Below are 7,019 nucleotides of genomic sequence, written 5' to 3'. Positions count from 1 at the left end.
CAGTTTTAAAGAATAATTTTTAAAGGTCAACCCCAAATAACTCAGAAGGTAGGCAAAATACTCATTTAAGAATTTTTGAAAATATGAGAAAGGTAGATTTTGGTTAAGTCCTGGAGAATTTTGAATGCCAAGCTGATGGATTTCTTGGAAGGTGGGTGAGCAGAGAAGTGACATGATTAGGGCTGTACTAATCAGACATTGGTCCCAGGAGAGCAGCTAGGAGACAGACTGGAATTATTCTAGGTGAGAGATATGGAATCAGGCAATGACAATAAAAATGGAGATGAGGGGATGAATGGAGAAGACTTGGCAACAGATTGAATGTGGGGGGTCACACAGAGGAAGGAGTTGACAATGGCTGTAGTTCTAAGCTGTAAGGTTTAAAGGTGCCAAACTGGAAGTTTAAAGGTGCCAGTAACAGAACTAGAGGGACGGGGCAGTTTTAGGAGAGGAAATCTGGGGCCTTACTGAGTTCATAAGACTGGTGAGACATCCATATAAAGATGTCCAGAAGACATCAGAGGTGCAGAAATTTGTTTCTAACATGGGAGGCGGGAGACACTTGACACTGGTTGTAATTCTAGCTGCTGCTCAACAACACGTACCTTCATGGCCGAGGATTTCTATCTCCCATTAAATTCAACATATCAGTTAAAGCAAGTCTCCCTAATAGTCTCACATTATAGCTGTGGTGGGAAGACGGTACAGAAATAAGTTTTAAAAACCTTTTCCTCTCATTTAGGAACTTGCACAAATACACACATATGAAATCAACAAAAGCAAGATCTGCAAAAGCAGATGCATTTGTTTTCTATTGCTGCTTAACAAACTATCACAAGTTGTTGGCCAAATTCAGTTCTTCCCAGTTATAGTACTAAGGCCCCCATTTCCTCACTGGCTGCCAGTCAGGGACTATTCTCAGCTCCGAGACATCTTCCACATTCCTTGCCATGTAGCCTATTCCATCTTCAAAGCCAGCAATAGAGAATTTCTCTCCCATCAAATCCCTTTCATGCTTTGAATCTCTTCAGGAAGTGCCCAGTTCTAAGGGCTTTTCTGATTAGGTCAGGCCCACCCCAGATAATGTCCTGTTTTAAAATCATGTAATTTGGGACCTTAATTACATCTGCAAAATTCCCTCACAGCAGAACCTAGATTAGTGTCTGCTTGAATAACTGGAAGAAGGTGTGTGTATATCAGTAGCCAGGAATCTTGAGGGAGGGGATGGCATTTTAGAATTCTGCCTACCAGAGCAGCACCAAGCTACATAGCAGAAGCATGTAAACCCGCAAATGTTGAGGTACTGTATAGCAGGCGACTCATCGATCTGGTTGGGTTAGAATTAGCTTCCTAGAATGGGTCTACTTCAATTTTCTTTCAAAAGAGATGGAAGCAGGGCTTGGGAGAGAAGAACTCAAGCAGTTTCTATGAGGGCAACAGCACGAACAAGGACATGGAGCTAAACCATGTTCTGGGGATAGTGGGCAGATTCACGTGGCTAATGGAGAATGATGAGACTGCCACTAGGAAAAGTGAGGGTGACAGAAGTTGATTAAATATCCTCAAATGCAAGGATGAGGAATTTAGGCTTGATAGGTGGCTTTTGTCGGTGTTTGAGCCTAAGAGAGATGTGTTGAAAACATCCTACTGAGAAGGAGAGTAGGAAAGAGACTGGGAAGCTCTTGCCACTGGATATACATATCTGAGTCATCAAATGCTACAGATGCATTTCAGTTTGTTGCGGGCTTGTCTGTTTTCTGAAGCTCCTTTGCTCTTCCCTCTTGGGACTAACTAATCAAGAAAAGTCAGGAGCATGAACCAAAGCAGTTTGGAAGCCCCATGGCACCAGGGCACCCTGACTGCATAGTGGAACTGCATTATAGGAACACTGTGCTCCCACATTCTTCATCAGAAGCAGGGTTGTCATAGCAAAGAGCAACACAGAAGATTGTTCTCCAGCACAGACAATTTATCAGACTAGAACATAGTAACTATAGCAGAGTTGGCCAAGGAGTCCTTCCACCCCCTTCTCACCTTGACATCTTAAACAAATAACATCTTCACAGCCAAGCATCGCCTCTTCCCCAAGAGCAGGGGTCAAGAAACTGGAAGTTCTTTTTAGCTTAAACTGTGTTAGCAATGCAGCTGCAGGGAAGATGAAAAATTCCAAATTGTCCGTAGGTGAACATTTGAGAATTTTCCTAAAAGGGAGGAAATATGGGAATATATGACTAGGGAAATTGTGGGATTTCAAAATGTGGAAGAGATTGTGATTTTCCTGAACTATTTTGGGTTGGAAGGAGAGACCAGATAAACGATCATTTCCTGCCTCATGAGGCTGTGAGTTTTTATTTCTGTTAGCCAGTCAAGGCAAGGAATTTTATTTTCCTATAGTTTCCACTTCTATTGATAAAATTTAGTACAAATGACAACCAAGAAACAACAGAAAATAGGTTTTTCTTGACTCAAATAATCTCAGGAGACAAGTCAAGAGGATCACATAGGAAAGAACAGTTATCACAGCGTGTGCTTTTGGCAATAAAAGTAGTAGTATGCTGTCCATCTATAGCTCCTAGGACATAAGGAGAGAAAGGGAGAGAAAGAGGAGAGAGAGGGGGAAGGAAAGAGAAAAAGAGAGAAGGGAAGGAAAAGAAGGAGAGGAGAGAGAAATAGTGAAACTTAGAGAAATGGGGAAATTAAGGTGTGAACATAGGATTTCACTACCTGCTGACTTGTTGAATCAAGAGGAAAAAAGGCTGAATAATGCCCCCCAACCCAAGACCTCCATGTCCTAATCTCTGGAACCTGTGAATATGTTACCTTATATAGCGAAAGGAACTTTGCAGATGTCGTTAAATTAAGAATTTTGAGATGGGGAGGTTATCTAGAATTAAATGAGAGGGAAGGAGGAGTCCAAATTCAGGGAGAAGGCCATGTGATGGTGGTAGCAGAGTTTGGAGTGATACAGCCACCAGCTGAGGAACCAAGGGATGTGGGCAGCCTCTAGAAACTGGAAGAGGCAAAGAATGAATTCTCCCCTGGAGCCTCTGGGAGCCACCAGCCCTGCTGACATCTTGAGTTTAGATCAGTGAGATTGATTTTGGACTTCTGATCTCCAGAATCGTAAGATAATAAATTTGTGTTTTCTTAAGCTACTAGGTTTGTGGTAGTTTGTTACAGCAGCAATAGGAAACTAATACACATGGCTACAGTGTTGCTCATGGGAATTCAATCAAACCAGCAAGATCCACTAGCAAACTACAACCAAATCTAGCCTGCTCTCTTTTTTCCTATGGCCTGCAAGCTAAGAATGGTTTTCTATTTTTTTAAATGGTTGAAAAAAATCAAAACAATAATAATATTTAATAACATTTCCTGACACATAAAGGTGATATGAAATTAAAATTTCAATATCCATGAATAAAGTTCCATTGGGACACAGCCACACTCTTTCATTTATGTATTGCCTGTGGCTGTTTTAGTGCTACAGTGACAGAGTTGAGTAGCTGTGACAGAAACTGTATTTGGTGCTCTCATCACTTCACATGTTGGTCTGTTAACTACAAATCACAGTGATGCAGTTATAACTCAGTAGCATTTTGAGTGCCACAAATATCACCATATTGTGGCATTTTTAAAAATTGAAAGTGCATACCTATCATGTCAAAACAAAAAAATAAAAGTGGATTTTGAATATCATGCTTCTAAGTGTAGATTACTTTGTTATCAAATTAGATGTCAAAGCATTGTGTTTATTACACAGTGACACGTAGCATTGCTAAAATAATACAATATACATGGATAGTACCAAATTAAGTGCTCATCACAATGTTCCCAGCTCACAGGAAATCCATGGTCAGAAAAATTAGAAAGTTTAAAATGGAATATCATATCATAGCAGAATTCTTTGCAAAAATGAAAATGAGGTTGAGGCCAAAGTGAGTTTCTGAGTGGCTAATTTGTTATCCAAGCAAGGAAAGCCATTTACTGATGATGAGTTAATTAAGTCATGTTTGATTGCAGAAGCCAAAGAAATGTGTCCAGAGAAAATAAACTTTTTAAAGACTATTAACCTTTCAAGAAGAACAATGGCTCAGAGTTAAGGACATTGGAATTAACCAATAGTCATTTAGAAAACAGGGCAAATGATCTCAAGTTGTTTTCCTTGGCTGTTGATGAGTTCACAGATGTTACTAATACTGTTCAGTTGTTGTTTACTCAGAGTCAATGCTGAGTTTAAAGGGATGGAAGAACTGGCCTGTGTGGGTCGTCTGTGTGGAACAACTGCAGATGAGAAAATTTCCAAAGAAGAAAACACTAGTTCAATACAACCTGAAGCAGAGTCTGCTAACATACATTACCAATATGTATGGAGCAGAAAATGGCTTAGTTGGGCAAATGTACAAAGCTTGAGCAAATGTAAATTTTTAAAATCTTATTGTTATTTATTGCATTATTAAACAACAGGTAATTTGCAGGAAAATATTTGAATCTATCTTTTGTTATTCAACCATTAGTGTCAACAGTGAACTTCATTCACTCTCATGGACAAAACCATTGTTCCATGAATTTTTGTCAGAAATAGAAGCGGAATATTCTGACTTGCCCTACTAACAGCAGTTCAATAGCTTAGCAGTGGGTGGTTTTTGTTTTTTTGGGGTTTTAAAAAAAAATTTTTTAAGCTCAGGGCTGAGATTGAAACTTTTCTGAACAAGAAAAGCCACCCTCAACCACTATTTATGAGCACTGAATGGTTTTAAAATTAGCTTTTATGGTAGACTTGATAATGTTACGTAATGAATTTAACCTAAAATTACAAGGCAAAACACTGTTTATATGTGAAACATACTGCAGTAAAGTCATTTCAATGACAACTAACATTGTTTGAATCAAAAGTAATATCAAGTTACTTTAATCACTTCCTGTGGTATAAAAAGTTAAAACAAAAATCAAGATTTGCATTCCCACACAAATTTGCAGTGGATATATTTTGTGAGCCTAAATTACAGTTCCAGTGGCATTTTTTGGACCACAATGCAAAGTGTAAAGGAAATTTCTATATTTCAAAATCAATTTGTGCATTTGAGGAGCTTCAATCTAGACTTCAATTGGAAGTGAAAATTAATGACATATTAAAAGGCAAATGTCAAGAGATGAATCTAATAGAGTTTTCTGAATGCCTTCTAAGAGATGAATACACTCAATTAAAATCAGTTGTTTGCAGGGGTTTCCGGTTAGCTCCGTTGGTTAGAGCGTAGTGCTGATAACAGCAAGGTTGCTGGTTTGAACCCCACACGGGCCACTGTGAGCTGCACCCTCCTTAAAAAAAAAATGAGTTGTTTGTGGATATTAGTATTTGGCAGTACTTATCTTTGGTTTTTTTTTCAAAGATGAAATATATAAAGTCTCATTACAGATAAGCATTAACAGATGAATATTTGCAACTAATTTTTAAAAATTATTTAAGACCTTTATTAACAGGTGTTTGCAGTTTGTTAACTCTTGAAAAAATCAAATTGTAAACTTTTATTACAAATTAAAAATGACATTCTTAAAAATCTCAACTTGACCAGATATGAAATAATTTAAATGTGTATTGAGATTGCAACTGATTTTGATGATAGGGAACACCTCACTTTGAACCCTAATTAAGTGAAATGTTATCCACCTCCATCAAAAAGTGCCATTTTTCTGGAGGGCCGGATGGCTCAGTTGGTTAGAGCATGAGCTCTGAACAACAGGGTGGCTGGTTCAATTCCCACATGACATGGTGGGCTGCACCTCCTGCAACTAAAGATTGAAAACAGCAAGTGGACTTGGAGCTGAGCTGCGCCCTCCACAACTAGATTGAAGGACAATGACTTGGAGCTGATGGGCCCTGGAGAAACAACACACTATTCCCCAATAATTTTTTTTTAAAAAGTGCCATTTTTCTCATTAGCAGACTTGTATTTCCAAAAATTATATTAAATTATTATTATATTTTGAAGTTCACCAACAAAACATTTGTGGAAATTTGTTTTCTCTCTTATTATACAAGTACCTACATAATGTTCTTTTTTTTTTTTTCATAATGTTCTTGATTTTACCTCTTGGCCCTCAAAGCATAAAATATTTACTCTCTATTCCTTTACAGAAAAAGTACTAGACTAAGTACTAGACTAAGCCACACGAACGGGTGAGACTATTTATACACTGTACAACCAGTATATAGCACAGTGCCTGACATACAGTGGAAGATCCATGAATACTGAATAACATAGAATCATAGGGATGACATTGGACTAACACCTAAGGAGCAAACACTGTGATTCTTTATGACCTGCATTTATATTTATTTTATACTTTATTTAACCCATGCTCATTCAAGAGCTAGCAGATTGCTTTAAATTCCCATTGGTTTGCATCTTGTGTATGTTGAACACTACACTTCTTCTTCCAGCCAGCTTGTCAATTTTCTAGTCATACTCCTGCTATCTTCAGTAAGTTCTCTGTTAAAAACCCACTATTTTGGTGTCATCACTTGGATTGTTGAAGTTGTTCAATGTAAACTGTCTCAACGTCCTTATTCTGGATGGCTCCAGGCTCCTGTCCTCGAAAAAGAGCATTCTGGGAGAGTTTCTGAGTTGGGGAAAGGAAGGGTGGGAGATGTTCCCTTATGCCTGTGGCAAACAGGATCATTAAGATGCCTCTATTTGCAAATCATTTACATGATTAGGGTATAGTATCCCGAATATATAACATCTTTAACAATTCAACAATAAAATGACAAATATCCTAATTAAAAATGGGCAAAAGATTTGAATAGACATTTCTCCAAAGAAGATATGTAAATGACCAATAACACATGAAAAGGTGCTTGACATCATTAGCCATCAGGGGAAGGCAAGTCAAAACCACAATGAGATACCACTTCACACCCACCAGGATGTCCATGATCAAAAAGACCCACAATAATTATTGGTGAGGACATGAAGAAATCAGAACCCCCCCCCCATAGATTCCTGATATGAAGGTAA

This window comes from Rhinolophus sinicus, chromosome X (assembly GCF_036562045.2).
Source record: "Rhinolophus sinicus isolate RSC01 chromosome X, ASM3656204v1, whole genome shotgun sequence".
Lineage (NCBI taxonomy): Eukaryota > Metazoa > Chordata > Mammalia > Chiroptera > Rhinolophidae > Rhinolophus > Rhinolophus sinicus.
This window is presented reverse-complemented; position numbering follows the sequence as displayed.